The following is an 18,928-nucleotide window of genomic DNA, read 5'->3' on the forward strand; positions in this document are numbered from 1 at the left end:
TATTGTGCTATGTATTTATTCATCTATCAGTTTTTGTTTTGCTCCAACCGTCCTTTAGTTTATTTTTCCATTCCTCTATCTATCAGTTGTTTTTTGGCTCCATTCATCCATGTATCCATCCATCTTTCTATCCATCTATACGATAATTTAATGTCCCATCCATCTGTCAGTTTTGGTTTTGCTCCATCCATCCATCTATCAGTATATTGTTCCATCTATCCAGCCATCTGTCAGTCTATTGTTCCCTCCATCCATCCATCCATCCATCCATCCATCCATCCATCCATCCATCCATCCATTCATTCATCTGTGAGTCTATTGTTCCATCCATACATCCGTCAGTCTATTGTTTGATCCATTCATTCATCTGTCAGTCTATTGTTCCATTTATTCATCTATCTGTCAGTCTATTGTTCCATCCATCCATTCATCCATCTATTGTTCTTTTACTCCATCCATCCATCCATCCATCCATCCATCCATCCATCCATCTATAAGATAATTCAATGCTCCATCCATCCATCCAGCCATCCATCTGTCCATAAGTTGCTCTATTGTTCCATCCATTCATCTATTTTGTTTTGTTTTATATATTCATCCACCCATCAGTCCATCTGTCTGACATCAGTCTATTGTTTCTTCTATGCATCAGTCTGTTGTTCCATTCATCCATCTGTTAATCCATCAGTCTATTGTTACTTCCAGTCCGTCCGTCCATCCATCCGTCCATCCATCCATCCATCCATCTATCCATCCATCCATCCATCCATCCATCCATCCATCCATCCATCCATCCATCCATCCATCCATCCATCCATCCATCCATCCATCCATCCATCCATCCATCCATCCATCCATCCATCCATCCATCCATCCATCCATCCATCCATCAGTCTATTGTTTCATTTATACATCAGTCTTTTTTATCATTACATCTTTATCATTGCATTAAATATTTTCATCATTGTATTTATCTATTCTTCCATGCATTTGTCTAATATATTGTCCATCCAATTTTTTGGAAGCAGTACTCTACAGTGATTGGGGCAGTTTCGATCTGTAGGTAAAGGGAAGCATATTCAAGAATGCAGATGCGTAGAAATAGAAACAATTGCAACAGCATGAACCACACGTTGGTGCAGAGCAGAACTCAAATGCACAGACGCTAACTTTTTTCAATCCGTTTCCTAAAGCAGCTGTATATTATTATTATTATGTAAGATTTATTCAGCAGAGGAGAGCAGTATAGGGGAAGCCACATCAAATTTTCCGGGTCTCACTAAGACACATAAACCACTCCTGTGGTCTGTCCTGTCTGTTATGTTACCATACTTTAATCCTCTTGGCAGGCTTTTTCTTACCAATCTGCCTCACAAGAGTGCGAGACGTGGCCTGGTGGGCTCTGACTTGATGCATGGTGGCGCTTATGCTATGTGTTTCAATCCGTCAGCTCCCACCGTTCTCACCATGGACTCCTGGTGCATTTTTCCCCCATCATTTTAAAGAAAATCAAAGGAAAATGAATATCATGTGTCTGTGAGAAGCAAGAAACAGATTACAAACTGTATTAATGTTGCAGATGTTAAAATAATGGTTGCAAATTGACAGGTGTGTTACTATGTTATGTTATAAAACTCAGATGTTATTGTTTTGGATTGATAGTATCAAGAAATAAAATTTAAATGCCATGATATGTAATATATAATATAATATAATATAATATAATATAATATAATATAATATAATATAATGTAATGTAATGTAATGTAATATAATGTAATATAATATAATATAATATAATGTAATATAATGTAATATAATATAATATAATATATTATAATATAATGTAATATAATGTAATATAATATAATATAATATAATGTAATATAATGTAATATAATATAATGTAATATAATATAATATAAAATAATATAATATAATATAATATAATATAATATAATGTAATATAATATAATATAATATAATGTAATATAATATAATATAATATAATATAATATAATATAATATAATATAATATAATATAATATAATATAATATAATATATAATGTAGCTCTGAACTTTAGGTGGGTTGGACAGATGACAGAAAGATTTTTCAGCTTTGAGTGAACAATCATTTCTGAAAACTGGAGGGGCACAAATTCTTTCTGAGTGGCCCCCATAGACACCCCCCACCCCCCATCTCAACATCTTCATCTTGAAGAACCCCCCGCCACCCAACCCTACTTTCCCTCCTTTCAAACGGGCGACACGGTGGCTAGTAATTAGCACTGTTGCCTCACAGCAAGAATGCCTCTGGTTTAATTCCCTTGTAAACCAGGTGGCATTTCTGTGCTAAGTTTTTACTCGTTCTCCCCATCCTCGCGTGGGTTTTCCCCGGGTCCTCCGGTTTCCTCCCACAGTCCAAACAACAAGCACCCTAAGCGATCACAAAATTTTCATAGTCAATGTGAGTACACCTCTTTTCAGCCATCTATATCTGACACTTAGCCACAAATAAGCAAGTCATCGAGATCTACCTCGCCCTGCAATGGGAGGGAGCCCAGGGCTCGAGGATCTCATGAGCTCAGGGCTCTCTCCCGGGACAGCATGCCAAACAAGCTTTATAATCAATCATCAGCTAAGTGTGAACTCTTGAAATAATAAAAAAAAAAAATCTGAACTGTGTTTTAAAATGAGCCTAAACTAGCGCACTAATAATATTAATATTAAATCTTAAAAAGAGGGTAAACTAGGTGCACTTTAAAATTATTTTACTTAATTTTTTTTTGTAAGTACTACTACTTCTCAATAATAAGCTATAATTACTTTGAATTCAAATATACGTGTAGTAACATGATTAACTTATTTTATTAAGTACTACTACTCCTCAATAATAAGTTATAATTACTTTGAATTTAAATATACGTGTAGTAACATGATTAACTTATTTTATCAAGTACTACTACTCCTCAATAATAAGTTATAATTACTTTAAATTTAAATATACGTGTAGTAACATGATTAACTTATTTTATTAAGTACTACTACTCCTCAATAATAAGTTATAATTACTTTGAATTTAAATATATGCGTAGTAACATGATTAACTTATTTTATTAAGTACTACTACTCCTCAATAATAAGTTATAATTACTTTGAATTTAAATATATGCGTTGTAACATGATTAACTTATTTTATTAAGTACTACTACTCCTTAATAATAAGTTATAATTACGTTAATTGAAATGAATGTAATGTAAGTTGAAATGAGTTGTAAAAGGAATTTAACTCAACCTAAAAGCTTAAGACAGCAACCGATTTTGTAGTCACACTAAAAAGTAATGATCTACAACTGTTATGCATGAATGCTTAAACTCATAACTCATAAACTCATAACTCTTAACTCATAAAATCACATTTTTGGCATCAAATGATGTATTTATTTACTCTACCTTTAAGTGCGAGAAAACACTTATCTGTCGCATGCATGAGCACAACGTGTGTCTTTTTGGTCCATTGATTGGCTGCAGACCATAGAGGCTAATTCTGGAACTGACAGCTAAGGCGTCCAGCTGGCTTCAGACTGTTTCTTGTGAGAACGAATTCTTTCAGGGCTGTTTTTGAGGTGATAAGTCAGCTACGTCCTGAATATATTGTGACTAGAGAAGTGTTTGAACAACACAGACAATTAAAGTAATTAGCAGATGAGGAAAAATCTATAAAGAGGGCTTGAATAGGTATTGAGTGAGTGCTAAATAATTGAAGATTATTCCAGGCCTTATTAAAACCATCCAGAAATACTAAAGCAACTACATGGCAACCTCTAGACCAGGGGTGTCCAAACTCGGTCCTGGAGGGCCGGTATCCTGGATAGTTTAGCTCTAAAGGCTGATTTATACTTCTGCGTCAAACGCCGGCGTATGCTACGGCGCTGACGCATAGCCCTTCGGCGTAGCTGTCGCCGTCACTGACGTGCACCTCTCAAAAAATGTAACTACACGTCGCAACGACGCGTAGCGTAAGCTCTGTGGTCGGCTTGGTAGCGCTGACGAGTCTGGGCGGGACCGAGAGCCACGCGAATGGCGCGAGTGATTGTTTACAAGTGTGGAGTCCCGTGAAGGAGCTCCGGATGGAAAGTTTTGTTTTGTGTTTACCTCATAGTTAAAGTTGCTGCATGTCCGCCGGTTCCTGCCTCAAAATGCGCGAGTTTGAGCCACTTGTACATCCCGGAAGTGTTCAGGAAAAGCAAAAAAGCAGCGAAGAAACTCGACACAGAGGAACATTTACACCTCACTGCCCACTAGCGTTTCGGAAGTGTTAATGCAGACCGACAGAGACAGCGCGCAGAAGTATAAATGCACAGCTACGCGCGTTGCATGCGCCGTGGGTTACGCCGGTCACCTTACGCAGAAGTATAAATCAGGCTTAACCCTAAACAATCACACCTGAACCAGGTAATCAAGCTCTTATTAGATATACTAGAAGCGTGTTGAAGCAAATTGCATAGCGTGTTGAAGCAAATTGGGGCTAAACTCAGGAGGACACCGGCCCTCCAGAACCGATTTTGGACACCTATGCTGTAGACACACGATAACAACTACACAGTCTGTAAAGTAACATGCTTAAATCCACTTTGAAACTAGGAAACGCTAGGTGCTTTCAACCCAAATTTGGTTAACCTGTTAGCCAGCACTCAATTTTGGGGATTTACACCTACCTAACTTTAAATAGTAACAGTTGCTGACTCCAGTAAGCTACAAACACAAATTATGTATCATTGGAAAGAAGACACTTTGAGCAGACGGCCAAAACACTCGGCTTTGTTTTGATTTTAGTAACTATAACTTTGGCTTTTTATTCAGTTTGTGGTCTCGTTTTATCTGTAACACTGTAAGCTATGACATAAACTTGCCTTTTACTGCAAAAACGGCGTTTTCACGTGTGAGTACCATGGTAAAACAGTGTAAACAATAGGTCACCGGCAGAAATGGTGACATAAACAAATGAATAACCATTCATAATTCAACACTATTGTGTCGGTGGACTAAATGTGTTTGATGGGATGTTTTTCTGTGGACTCTTACCTGTTAAAATAAACCGTGATGTACAGCAATGAATGCGTGTGTGTGTTGGTATTACATGATATGTACGCCATCTAATAAGCTTTTTCTGCAAAACTTACACAAATTTAGCAAATACATTCTTTATAGGCTTTCCACTGAAAAACAACTAGCTGCAATGGGTGCTTAGGGGATGTAGCTTTAAACTGATGTAGAGTTTTTCAAGATTACTCTTGTCCTTTTTGGTGTAATCTATTCATAAACATTGACATATGGAAAAACAGCGCCTCAGTGCGACCTCGTCGGGGCGCTGTGGAAGGGGTTAAAATATGGACAAACCGCTGGGTTAAAAGCATACCCCAGCGCCTTATAACAGCTATACAGAAACATGATAAAACACACTGTATGGACAAGGCTGGGGAAGGTTACAGAAACATTTCTGCCGCTCTGAAAGTTAAGCACAGTGGCCTCCATCATTCGTAAGTGGAGGATGTTTGGAACCACCAGGACTCTTCCTAGAGCTGGCCGGGCATCTAAGCTAAGTGATCGGGGGAGAAGGGCTTTAGTATTGCAATTATTAACCAGTAATTTACTGTAGATTTAAGATCAAATATTTTACAGCGTATGAGTGTGAATAAGTGTGTATGGGTGTTTCCCAGTACTGGGTTGGGCATCCGCTGTGTAATACATATGCTGGGTAAGTTGGCGGTCATTCCGTTGTTGTGACCCCTGATGGATAAAGGGACTAAGCCAAAGGAAAATTAATAAATTAATAAACTTTCCTATTAGCTGTTGCTTGAGTACATGTGCTGCTATTGCTGTGTGACATAGTTCATCGCTTGCAGATGTAATTCATTAAATTTGTGCTGACGGATGATATAAGATATCTTATTTTCAGACTTTATAAGACATTTTCCCCCCTTCAAATTTCATCTTTAAAGTCGTGATCCTGTCACAAGACGTATATTCGGGAAATCATCATACCACCAGTAATATTGTTTTGGGTCGTTTACTATGACAACTACCTAAACCTCATAATGGTTCACTGTACCAGCTTATTTTTCCTTCATGAAGGAGAAAAGGTTGAGTTTGATGTAAATCCTTTACTGCGTTGGAGAACACAGATTTTCCACTCCGATCTGTCAGAGAAGGACAAGAGGAACGCTGACTGGCTGTATGTATCAGAGGAAAATTCCAGATCGGAGATATCGCCAGTCCTCTAATTCCTCCCATATGTGGAATATACGGGAAATCTACAGGGCAGAATGAGTGTTCAACAGAACACAGCTCATTAAGAGCCTTGTGCTGACAAATGAGGGCTTCCGCAAAACAGTCGCTGATCGTGTTTTCCCATGATGCTCTGCAGGTGGCTGCTTGTGTTATATTCAGAAATAGCTGCCATGTTGCTTGGATGTTGTGTGTGTGTGGCTGCAAGAGTACTAAAGAATTGCGATATTCATTCATCTATTTTCTTTTCAGCTTAGTCCCTTTATTAATTAAGGGTCGCCTGTCACCGGCTCGGTCCCAGCTATTCCCTCCACTAACCAGCAGAGGTCATCATCACCGGACTATTGACATTACGTCATCCATCTACACTGATTGCAGACACACCTGACACACATCTACAATCATCTTCCACACACATATAAGCAGCACACACACGCTGCTTCATTGCGAAGTCTTGTTTTGCCCCGCAGACATTTCTGAGCGTTTTCTCCTGATCCTGATTATTCCCTGTTGCCAACCCGGACTGTCTCTTGACCCTGTATTTATCTCGCCGCCTGCCCTGAACTTTGCCTGCTTTTGGACTCTGAATATCAGCCGCCAGCCTTGATCCCAGCCTGTTATGCGATGCCGATTACTAGCCGTCTGTCTACTAACCAGCACTGCCCTGCTGCACACTTGAGTATACACTTTTACCTGTTAATCCTCATTTGGATAATAAACGTACTGCACATGGATCCATCTCTGTCTGAGCATTCATTACATCGCCACAGCGGAATGAACCGCCAACTTATCCAGCACATGTTTTTACGCAGCGGATGCCCTTTCAGCTGCAACCCATCCCTGGGAAGGAATTCCAATATACAGACATATATAAATGTATAGTTAATTAATGAACTTATACAGACAAAAGTAATTAATCTTTTCCAAATATTGTAAGTACAAGGGATGTTTAGCAACAACTTGCTAATGTACACCCAAAAGGCCATACTGTAGCAACAACACAGAAACATGCAGAAAAAAACACCCAGAACAGCTTAGCATGTTTATAACATGCTAGAAAACACCTTGTAGCTTGCTAAATTACACCCTTAATAGCACATTAAATTACACAAAACACTAGCAAACAGAATGCAATGCAGAAGAAACAACTCACAGTAGCATTTACAGTTGAAGTCAGAATTATTAGCCCCCCTAAAAATTCAAAACTGCTTTCATTCTAGTTAAAACAAAACAAAGTAGACTTTCTCCAGAACAAAAAAAAATATTATCAGACATACTGTGAAAAATTCGTTGCTCTGTTAAACATCATTTAAAAAATATTTAAATAAGAAAGAAAAATTCAAAGGGGGGCTAATAATTCTGACTTCAACTGTATATAGTAACATGCTAAAAGCATCCAAAAACAATTTAACAATTTGCTAAATTACACCCCCAAAAAAACAACAAAAAAAAAAAACATAGCAACTAGAGCTGAAGATATTTGCCCGAACTCGACGGGACCCGGTGGAACCTGACGATTTCAGGTTGGTTCTGGTTTGGTTTCTATCATTTTAAGGCTGATTTATACTTGTGCGTTAAGCACACGCGTATGCTAAGGCGCAGCCCACGTGTTGACGCATAGCCCTACGCCGTGGCCGTCGGCGTCGCTGACATGCACCTCTCAAAAAATGTAACTATACATGTCCCAACGACGTGTAGTGCAAGCTCTGTGATTGGTCGGCTTAGTAGCTCTGACGAGTCCGGGCGGGACCGAGTGTGGCGCGAGCCCAATGGAGCGATTGTTTACAAGTGTGGAGTCCCGTGAAGCAGCTCCGCATGGAAAGTTTTGTTTTGTGTTTACCTCATAGTTAAAGTTGTTGCACGTCCGCCGGTTCCTGACTCAAAATGAGCGAGTTTGCCACTTGTACATCCAGAAAGCGTTCAGAAAAAACAAAACACCAGCGAAGAAACATTGACATTGTCGCCATTAAAACACGCACTGCAGGCTACACATAGAACAACTTTATTTTTTCCAACAGCAGTGCGCCCACAGGCAAAGGCTACATCTTTCAACCACACACACACACACATCAGGGCCATACCATTACATAAACTGTGTGGGGGTAAATCCGGACTAAACCATTCACTGCTTATACTACACTTCGCATATTTCGCAGAGCTAAAAACAACACAATGTCTGCCATCTTGGCTAGTGTGGCACACATGCTTGAACCCGCCTTTACGCATGCGCAACATTGTTAATTGTATGGCAAGTGTTAACACATGAATTAGATATGGGTCACAATTAGAAAAGAATGTGTAAACGGTCAGACAAAAAAAAAATCAGATAAAGGCAACAAATCGAAATTGTGCATCAAGACCTGACAGTATAAATGGGGCCTAAGGCTTTGGCGCGGTACACTTGTAGTGTAAGTGCAAAGCATGCCTGAGCCCGAAACTGAAGATGCAACGTCACTTTTAGGGGACTGTTTCATATGGATTCATTAATTATTCTTACTTTTCAATAACACGCACTGTTAGTTTATTAAAGACGCAAACCCCTGAACGTAAGCTAACCTTCTAATACCTGCCGCACAATGACTTATGACAATTATGATTATGATAATTTATGAGCATCAAAAGTGGTAGATCTGTTCAGCAAAGTGTTTGACTGCATGTCTCTGCATATCAAACAACCAAAAATAATACAAAACGGTATAACTAAAGCAATCTTCACTGTGCTGAGCGAGAGCGCTTCTCTTCCTGTTAAACTAAACAGTCGCATCATCAATGATGTAAGTGTGCTCAGGTCCGGTAGGTAAAAATGCAATGTGAGTGCAGAGCGGGGGGGAGAGGGGTGGGGGCACAATAGCACTTTGGCACGGTTCAAGGCAACTGTACCTAATGTGAATACGCATTTAGTGAAGCTTAATTTCTTAAACTAATTTCGAGAGGAGTATGGCTCATGGTTTAGCCAGCTGGCTCATATTAGCTAATCACGATCCTCTAATCAAAGGATCCCAAGTTCCTATATATATCCATCCATCCATCCATCCATTTTCTTGTCGGCTTAGTCCCTTTATTAATCCGGGGTCGCCACAGCGTAAAGAACCGCCAACTTATCCAGCAAGTTTTTACGCAGCGGATGCCCTTCCAGCCGCAACCCATCTCTGGGAAACATCCACACACACACTCATACACTATGGACAATTAAGCCTACCCAATTCATCTGTACCGCATGTCTTTGGGATGTGGGGGAAACCGGAGCACCTGGAGGAAACCCACGCGAAGGCAGGGAGAACATGCAAACTCCACACAGAAACGCCAACTGAGCTGAGGTTCGAACCAGCGACCTTCTTGCTGTGAGGCGACAGCACTACCTACTGGGCCACTGCCTCTCCTTCCTATATATATCCTTCTTTTCAATTTACAACTATCTTCGTCTTGAAGATCCCCGAGCTCGATCTCCCCTCGCCCCACAAAGGGAGGGAGCCCTGGATTCGAGGATCCCTTGAGCTCAGGGCTCTCTCCGGGGACAGCATGCCAAACAAGCTTTTGTAAGTCATGAGCTAAGTGTGAACTCTTGTTGAGCCAAGGTATGTATTCACCTTGAAAAATATCTAGAACGCATTTGCCTAAAAAACACCCCAAAACACCTTAATAACATACTAAATTACACCAAAAACACCATAGCATACAGACAAAATGCTAACTGCGTCTTCGCATTTATATACTAACATGCTAAAAAACACCCAAAACACAACAAATTGATAATTTACACTCAACAACACAGAAACATGCAGAAAAAACACACAGAATCCCAGAAAACCTAGTAGCATGCTAAGAAACCTTAAAGAGATAGTTTACTTAAAATTTAACAAAATAAAGTGCAGATCTTCTTTTGTGTTCAACAGAAGAAAGAAACTTAAAAAGCTTTGCAACCTCCCGAGGGTGAGCAAATAGTATGTCAGGGTTATCTGCAGGGTCTTAAAAAGTCTTAAATCTCAAAAGCTAAATTTTAGGCCTTAAAATGTCTTAAATCTACTAAAATGTTGTGTTGTAGGTCTTAAATCTTGTTATAACAGGTCTCAATTTTCCTTTCTTTATGTATAACTACCCAATCTGGCCATTAATTCCCATACAATCTCAATAAATCTTTTAACATTTTAATTACTTTTCTTACAGTTTCATTTGCTTTAAAGTACTCTATTTATTCACTGCTGAGGATACTGACCTGACCTATATTTTTATTATTTATTTATTTATTTTTTATTGTAGACTGAAGTAATTTACAGCTATGTTTTGTTTTATTCTTGTTATAGGTTATAGAGTCTGTAAATGAGTAAATTTGAAAATTACTTTAAAATATATAAACAAAAAACATTATTATTGTATTATTAAATGTTTTATTTTTTTATAAATTTTGATAAGATGAGTGAAAATCTTTTCTAACTGGGATGTTCGAAAAAAAAAATAGCATTGTGTATTACCTGTATAAGTCTAAAATTTCATTTGTTATGGTCTTAAAAATGTCTTAAACACCAAAACACATTTTTTGAGCTGTTGACAGTCCTATATGTGTCCCACACTGCTAAAAACACTATTAGGACACCTATATTTCGCTAAAATGTGTAAATTGGTTGTTTTTGCGTTATTTCAAGCAAATTCGTACTTCCGGTTTGAAACTAATTTTTGAAGCTGCGTCACGGTCATGACATAATAGCGTGTATTCCAGCGTGCAGACTGGGCATCTGTGCCAGAGTGTGTCTTATTACGTCTTACAGTGTGATGCATTAATGAAGGAGTAAAGCTTGGTTCAAACCAATCACCGCGCTCTATTGTGCAACTTCATTAATATTCATTACTGTCACAGTGTTTAGACAGCAAAGACGCCACGTTGTATTGGCAAAAGAAGCGTGAAATGTTGCTTTTATAGTTTGCTGCCGTTAAGTTTTGTTTTCATTTTCTCTCTGTGAGAGCGCAGCTGGAGTCACGTGTGGATTAACAGTGTACGCGACGCTCGACAACAATAACTCACGTGTCTAAGGAGGATTATTGTTTACCTGAGAGCTGTTCTCATCTGCAAACGCTGAGATCCGGATTCGCTTTAGTCTCCTCTTAGTAAAGACGCGGCTCTAGGTACTGGTGATTGTCCTGTCTCTACAGATTTGGTAAGTGAGCGACCAGTGCTCTTTGTTTATTCAGTTCCTATTTTATTCGTATCGAACAAACTATTGCACCGTGTGTAAACAAGTTAGCACTACAACCAAACTATAACCTCGTGTTGGATTTTGTGACCGGAATAACACACGCAGCTTTCTGACGCTACCTGCCGAGTGCATCTAAGTTTCCGGGAAATGCTGAGTTTTTTTTCTCTCATTGGCCATGCGAAAATACACGCTTAGAGCAGTTCCTCGAATCAAATATCTCGTTTGTCGGGAGGGACATGAATGAATTCCCTGAATGAAAGAGCCAAACTGCAGTTAAAATCCACCATTTAATAATTTGGCAAATAATTCTACTACAGATGTCCATGTAAACACAGTCACATTGTCCGCTGTGGTTGTGTGTTTTGACTCTGAAACTCAGCGCGCCCAAATAGACACTCCCACACCAAGCCTCTTTTCTTCCTCCGACACTCCCCCCTAAACAGAGCTGGACACGCCCACTTTTCTGACTTTTTGCAAAGTAGGGGTGTGAAAACACCCTGCTGAAACGAGGGGGTTTCATAGCCCTTTAAAGTCTTTAACTTGATGAAACCTGCAGAAACCCTGATATGTATATTTTCATGTTTAGGTGAACTATCCCTTTAACAACTGTACAACACCGTGCCCATGACGACACATTTTTATTTATATGTTTATTTATTTTTATTAGTGACATCCAAGTCCCTGTAAACTGTGACAGTGTGTGTGAAGCAGCAATGTTTCACACAAAACAGGAGTTCTGCTAATTCCTCCTTTTTTCCTCCGTGGAAAGTTTCCTTCTGGTGTGGTTTTGAAGTGGACACTGGGGATAACACCCTGATTCAGTGTCTGGATTTATGAAGAGCTTCAGTTTTCTCAATCTGCTCAGGGTCAAATCCTGCTTTCAACGGGTCACTGTGTGGAAAACTAGACTTTTCTCAGCATTTCTGAAATAAGAGTTCAAACATGTGCTACGAACACATACTCACAACTGAGAAGTCAAACAGCAGTGGAGAAACAGTGGAGAAACCTCTATATATATATAAACCTCTTGCATGGGTTTCTTAGACTAGTCTTAAAATGTAATCATATGTTATGTCCAAGAGGGATTGGGTGGCACGGTGGCTCAGTGGTTAGCATTGACGCCTCACAGCCAGAAATTTGCTGGTTCAAGTCCCTGCTGGACCAGTTGGCAGTTCTGTGTGAAGTTTGCATGTTGTCCTTGTGTTGGCGTGGGTTTCCTCTGGGTGCTCCGGTTTCCCCTACAGTCCAAACATATGCGCTATACAGAGCATCCGGAAAGCATTGATAGCGCTTAACTTTTTCCACATATGTTTGTTACAGCCTTATTCCAAAATGGATTAACTTAATTTATTTCCTCAACATTCGACACACAAAACCCCATAATGACAATGTGGAAAAAGAGAATTTGAAATTGTTGCAAATTTATTAAAAATTAAAAAGCTGAAAATCACATGTACATCAGTATTCACAGCCTTTGCTCAGTACTTTGTTGATGCACCTTTGGCAGCGATTACAGCCTCAAGTCTTTTTGAATATGATGCCACAAGCTTGGCACACCTGTCTTTGGGAATTTTTGCCCGTTCCTCTTTGCAGTACCTCTCAAGCTCTATCAGGTTGGATAGGAAGCGACAGTGTACAGCCATTTTCAGATCTCTCCAGAGACGTTCAGTAGGATTTAGGTCTGGGCTCTGGCTGGGCCACTCAAGGAAATTCCCAGAGTTGTTGTGAAGCCAATCCATTGATATTTTGGCGGCATGCTTTGGGTCATTGTCCTGCTGGAAGATGAAACATCGCCCCAGTCTGAGGTCAAGAGCTCTCTGAAGCAGGTCTTCATTCAGGATGTCTCTGTACATTGCTGCATTCATCTTTCCCTCTATCCTGACTAGTCTTCCAGTTCCTGCTGCTGAAAAACATCCCCACAGCATGATGCCGCCACCACCATGCTTCACTGTAGGGATGATATTAGCTTGGTGATGAGCGATGTCTGGTTTTCTCCAAACACAACGTCTGTCATTCACTCCAAAGAGTTCAATTTTAGTCTCATCAGAGCAGAGAATTTAGTTTCTTGTGGTCTGAGACTGCTTCAAAGGCCTTTTGGCAAATTCCAGGTGGGGAGTGGCTTCCGTCTGGCCACTCTACCATACAGGCCTGATTGGTGGATTGCTGCACAGATGGTTGTCCTTCTGTAAGGTTCTCCTCTCTCCACAGAAAAATTTTGGAGCTCAGACAGAGCGACTATCGAGTTATTGATCACCTCCCAGTCTAAGGTCCTTCTCCCCCGATCACTCAGCTTAGATGGCCGGCCAGCTCTAGGAAGAGTCCTGGTGGTTAAACATCTTCCACTTACAGATAACGGGGCCACTGTGCTCATTGGAACTTTCAGAGCAGCAGAAATGTTTTTATAACCTTACCCAGTCTTGTGCCTCGAGACAATCCTGTCTCAGAGGTCTACAGGCAATTCCTTTGTCGTCATGCTTGGTTTGTACTTTGACATGCACTGTCAACCCTGGGATCTTATATAGACAGGTGTATATCTTTTCAAATTATGTCCAATTGACTGAATTTACCACAGGTGAACTCTAATGAAGCTGCTGAAACATCTCAAGAATGATCAGTGGAAACAGAATGTGCCTGAGCTCAATTTAGAGCTTCACGGCAAAGGCTGTGCATACTGATGTACATGTGATTTTAAAGCTTTCTTATTTTTAATAAATTTGCAACACTTTCAAAAACTCTTTTTCACATTGTCATTTTGGGGTACTTTGTGTAGAAGTTTGAGGAAATAAATGAAGTTAATTTATTTTGGAATAAGGCTGTAACAAAAACAAATGTGGAAAAAGTGAAGTGCTACATATCAATACTTTCTGGACGCACTGTAGATGAATTGGATAAACTAAATTGTCCTTAGTGTATGATTGCGTGTGAATGACTGTGTATGGGTGTTTTCCCATACTGGGTTGCGGCTGGAAGGGTATCCGCTGCGTAAAACATATGCTGGAATAGTTGTCGGTTCATTCTGCTGTGGCAACCACTAAAATATAGACTAGATGAATGAAGAAATTAAGTTTATATTGAAAAATTCCCTCTGTTAAACATAACGGGAAAGATTTGCAAAAGAAAATGATCGAGCTGCTATGTAAGGTTTTTATCGAAGGACAAAGTTACCAGTAAGACTTCACAAAGACATTTAAAGACTTGTTTGACTAATGTCTGAAATCAAAAAAGTCTGCTGTCAGTATCAGCTGCTATTCCTTCATATTTCCTGGTAAATGGAAAACTTTGATGTTGACTGAAATGAAACATACATCACTGGGCCGTCATGTTTCTCTGCTTGATGCATCCAAAAAGTGCTGAAAATGAAAGATGAATGAACAGCTGTACATCATGCACTTTTATCTTCGTCATATAGAACGCTCTCATAAGTGCAGCGCTCATAAAAAGCGGGCTATAAAATGACATCAATATTAAGCAGTCTTAAAAGTTACAATTGTATGAACAAGGATGGAACGGGGAGGTTTAATAGACATGACGTATGTGATTGCTTTTTCCATTGAGAAAGAGAGAGAGATTCGGTTTCTGCTCTGAATGCTGATCTATGGAAAGATGCTCTGCTGCTGGAAGGTCAATGCGGTTAAAAAAAAAAAAAAAAAAAAAAAACATCTTTGGACAGGAAAACATGTGAACTGCAGGGATCTTGTTCTCTCCTCCTGTGCGGTCAGACTCAAAGATCACTCTGTAGATGCTAGACTTAAGAGACATCAGACAGACTGCCAGATAAACTCATTGCTGAATGACTTTCTTAGTCAGTATAGTAGTCAACATTTAAAGTTAGATCAAAAATGTTTTTAAAAATGTCCACCAGAAGGTGTGTTGTTCAATAGTTTTAGGACATATTTAATGAAGGGTTTTGATCCAACTTTAAATTGTAACTAATATATACACTGTAGAAGTATCAGTTAATTAACATTTTCCCATACTAACTAAACTAAACATATATATATATATATATATATATATATATATATATATATATATATATATATATTAGTGCTGTCAAAATTAGTGCGTTAACGCATGCGATTAATTTGAAATATTTAACGCGTTAAAAACAACTAACGCAGTTGCAGTTTTTTTTTTTTAATTTCCTGTTGTGGTCGACGTGTGTTCAACATGCTAAGAATATCGATAAGACCAAGGAAGCACTTTTTGAAGGCAAGTTTCAGTATAAAACAATGTCGCATCATCGGGCTATCCAGCATTTCCTCCAGAGTTTCATGGAATTTTGTTTTTAACTTTCGACTTTTGTTTTAATGGAATTTAATACCGCATGGCGAACAGAAAGAAAAAACGCATTTCGTGACTTGGTGGTTCTTTAAGGTAACCAAAAATCACTGCTTACACGGTAGACTCTTAATAAGAGTAGTATCTTAATCATAATAAAATCGGAGTATTGGTGTCCATGTAAATGTACTCAGAGAGTTCCAGATGAAGTCACGAGGTGTCAAAGACAGGACATTCCTCTGTCTTTCATCATGAGCCCTCCAATGTTTTATTAAGTTTGACATGTATGCAACGAAAGCGTATGCTTTGCGTTGTTGTGTCAGAATCCTTGTGAAATACAACCATACTTTAGAACACGTAGTTTAAGCAAATTCGATGAACGGGATCATGCCTGTTGAATCTGAAGGGATACACTCCAGCTGCCCTGTCCTGTGTGTGTGTGTGTGTGTGTGCGCTCGCGTGCGTTTCTTAACAACAAACCTGCCTAAACGTCGTTGTCTGTAGTCACCAAATCAAAAAGTTATGAATTGCTGTGAGATTGCGTTGCACTCTCAGCTCACAACATTCAAAACAAAAGGTCCACATTTTCCCACGATAATGTCAACAAACTGGACTGTTTTAGCAACCGGATGAATGTAAAGGAGAACTGTGCAAAATAGTTTCTACTTTATAATTACTGTTCTCAGCTCACAGCAATACAACTTTTCATGAGTGCAATTGTTTGTATTCCATACTTTATCATTATAATTTTCCATATTAGCAATGCTTGCATTTTGCCTATTTGTTCTGTCTTGCGTTTACATTCATTTTACGTTTGAGTAGGCAACATTACAAGTTTCAGTCTTTTAAATATGATTAATCACAATTAATTAAAAAAAAAAAGTTGAACTAAAGTGTTGCAGTGTACTCGTATTTGTTTTAGAGTTTTAGACCCATTAAATAAAATATGCTGAATTCACTGGCTGACGAGCACTCGGCTCAACTCAACTCGATGCTAAATCAACATAAGAAAAAAACGACGACAGAAACCCAACCAATAACTGTTCTGCTATTAAACAAGGAAATCAAATGAAGCCTGGTTGCCAAACACAATTTGAAATATGGTAATTTTTGTTTGTCAATTCTGACACCGCAATCCAGGCACACATATATGGGTGGGCACACATATATATGACTCCCAAAGCGGCGTATTGAGAGAAACCGTAAATATTTCCACTGACATCATGGCCATATCCAGAGCGGAAAGCGTTGGATTTACTCCTGCTCCATGGCACAGAGATTCCGACAGATCAGGACCGCTTACAGTCTTAATTAACATCAGCTGTTAGTGAGAAAACCCCTAGCGCTGCTCTTTTTCCAAACGTCCAACTGTTTAAGAGGGTGCACTGTAGAAAAATATCTGTAAATTGACAGCTTTCAAACTATTCAACATCAACAGCTTTTGAAGGAAAGATCAAGGTCCCATAATCAATTAATGTCAATCTGATGTAATTTTGACATCAAGGTAGTTTACATGCATCGTAGGAAAACCCAGTGTAAATTAGGAACTTAAGCTTTCAGATGAATACAACTCTTCTTATATAATAATAATAGTATTAATAATAATGTTTTTTATTTGTAATGTGCTTTCCTTGGACTCAAATCACTAATAATATTAGTCATTTATTTGGTGGTCAAATAGACATCAATGTGTGGATGTCAATGGACAGTTTTCCATATTCCGTGATTCATACAACCTAGGTTCATTCTGATTATGTAGCCCTATATACATTTCTGGAGAGTGCCAAATACATCACTGGAGCTTTATATGCAGTTTTTGTTTGTCACTGTGAATGCTTTTTCAGATATCAAATTTCTCTCACAAGTGCCATTCGCGCCTGCTGTTCTCACAAAAATCCAACAGAGGCCACTGTTGACTGATCGACCACCCTCCTCCTTCCTTAAACCCAACCGACAGTGTTTTAAAGAGCACAGGTTGACCCGCCCACCCGCTTTTATAAACCCAACCGACAGTCTTTTGAAAAGCAATCCAGAAAAAGAAAAGCCCTCATCTGATTTTTACCACGTTTTCAGATTTTACCACATTCTCACCCTGTTATCTACTTTTTTATTTTATTTTTGGCTTTTGTTTCTGTCTTACCTGCTTTCTAGAAACGTTCTTCACCAGACTCGAACCCCGCCGGTCATCACAGTCACCTCTGCTCTGCATCTCAAAATCTCAAATCCTCCGACATACGCGACAAGCCCCTGGGCAAACTGGTAACAGCGGGAAAGCAGTCCACACAAAGGTAAGCGGTCAGCGGTGAAAAGGAACATTAACATTTACATTTAGTCATTTAGCAGACGCTTTTATCCAAAGCGACTTACAAATAAGGACAAGGAAGAAATTTACACAACTATAAGAGCAACAATGAATAAGGTCTGTAGGCAAGTTTCAGGTATGTAAAGAAAGTGTAAGAAGCTAAACATTAGTAATTTTTTTTTTGGTTTATTAATGTAGTTAGTGGAGGAGTCAGAGAGGGAATTGCGTATTAGTAAGGAAAGTGGAGACTAAATGGTTGAGTTTTTAGTTGTTTTTTGTAGACAGCGAGTGACTCTGCCGTTCTGATGCAGTTAGGGAGTTCATTCCATCAAATGGGCAGATTGAGCATGAGCGTTCGGGAAAGTTTTTTTTTTCCCCTCTTTGGGATGGAACCACGAGGCGATGTTCATTCACAGAACGCAAGTTTCTGGAGGGCACATAGATCTGCAGAAGTGAGAGAAGATAAGAAGGAGCGAAGCCAGAAATCAATTTGTAAACAAACATCAGAGCTTTGAATTTGATGTGAGCAGCAACTGGCAGCCAGTGCAAACGAATGAGTAGCGGAGTGACATGTGCTCTTTTAGGTTCATTAAAGACCACTCGTGCTGCTGCATTCTGAAGCATCTGAAAAGGTTTGATAGAGTTAGCTGGGAGCCTGACTAGTAGAGAGTTGCAGTAGTCCAGTCTGGAGAGAACAAGAGCTTGAACAAGGAGTTGAGCTGCATGTTTAGATAAGAAAGGTCGGACCTTTCTGATGTTGTAGAGTGCTAATCTGCACGATTGAGCAGTTCTAGAAATGTGGTCAGAGAAGTTCAGTTGGTCATCAATCTTTACTCCAAGGCTTTTCACCATTTTGGATGCAGTAAT

The 18,928-nt window shown here is 39.2% G+C and overlaps 1 long non-coding RNA gene across 1 annotated transcript in view; it reads left to right on the plus strand.

Moving 5' to 3' along the window:
• The window catches only part of LOC137488601 (uncharacterized), a 234,019-nt gene that overhangs the window by 177,029 nt on the left and 38,062 nt on the right, over window positions 1-18,928 (plus strand). Inside the window, exon 6 of the long non-coding RNA XR_015519085.1 lies at window positions 17,911-18,047. This is a non-coding gene — a long non-coding RNA (uncharacterized LOC137488601). The remainder of the gene's footprint in view (window positions 1-17,910; window positions 18,048-18,928) is intronic.

Source organism: Danio rerio, chromosome 20, assembly GCF_052040795.2.
Source record: "Danio rerio strain M-AB ecotype USA chromosome 20, GRCz13ab, whole genome shotgun sequence".
NCBI classification, from domain to species: Eukaryota; Metazoa; Chordata; class Actinopteri; order Cypriniformes; family Danionidae; genus Danio; species Danio rerio.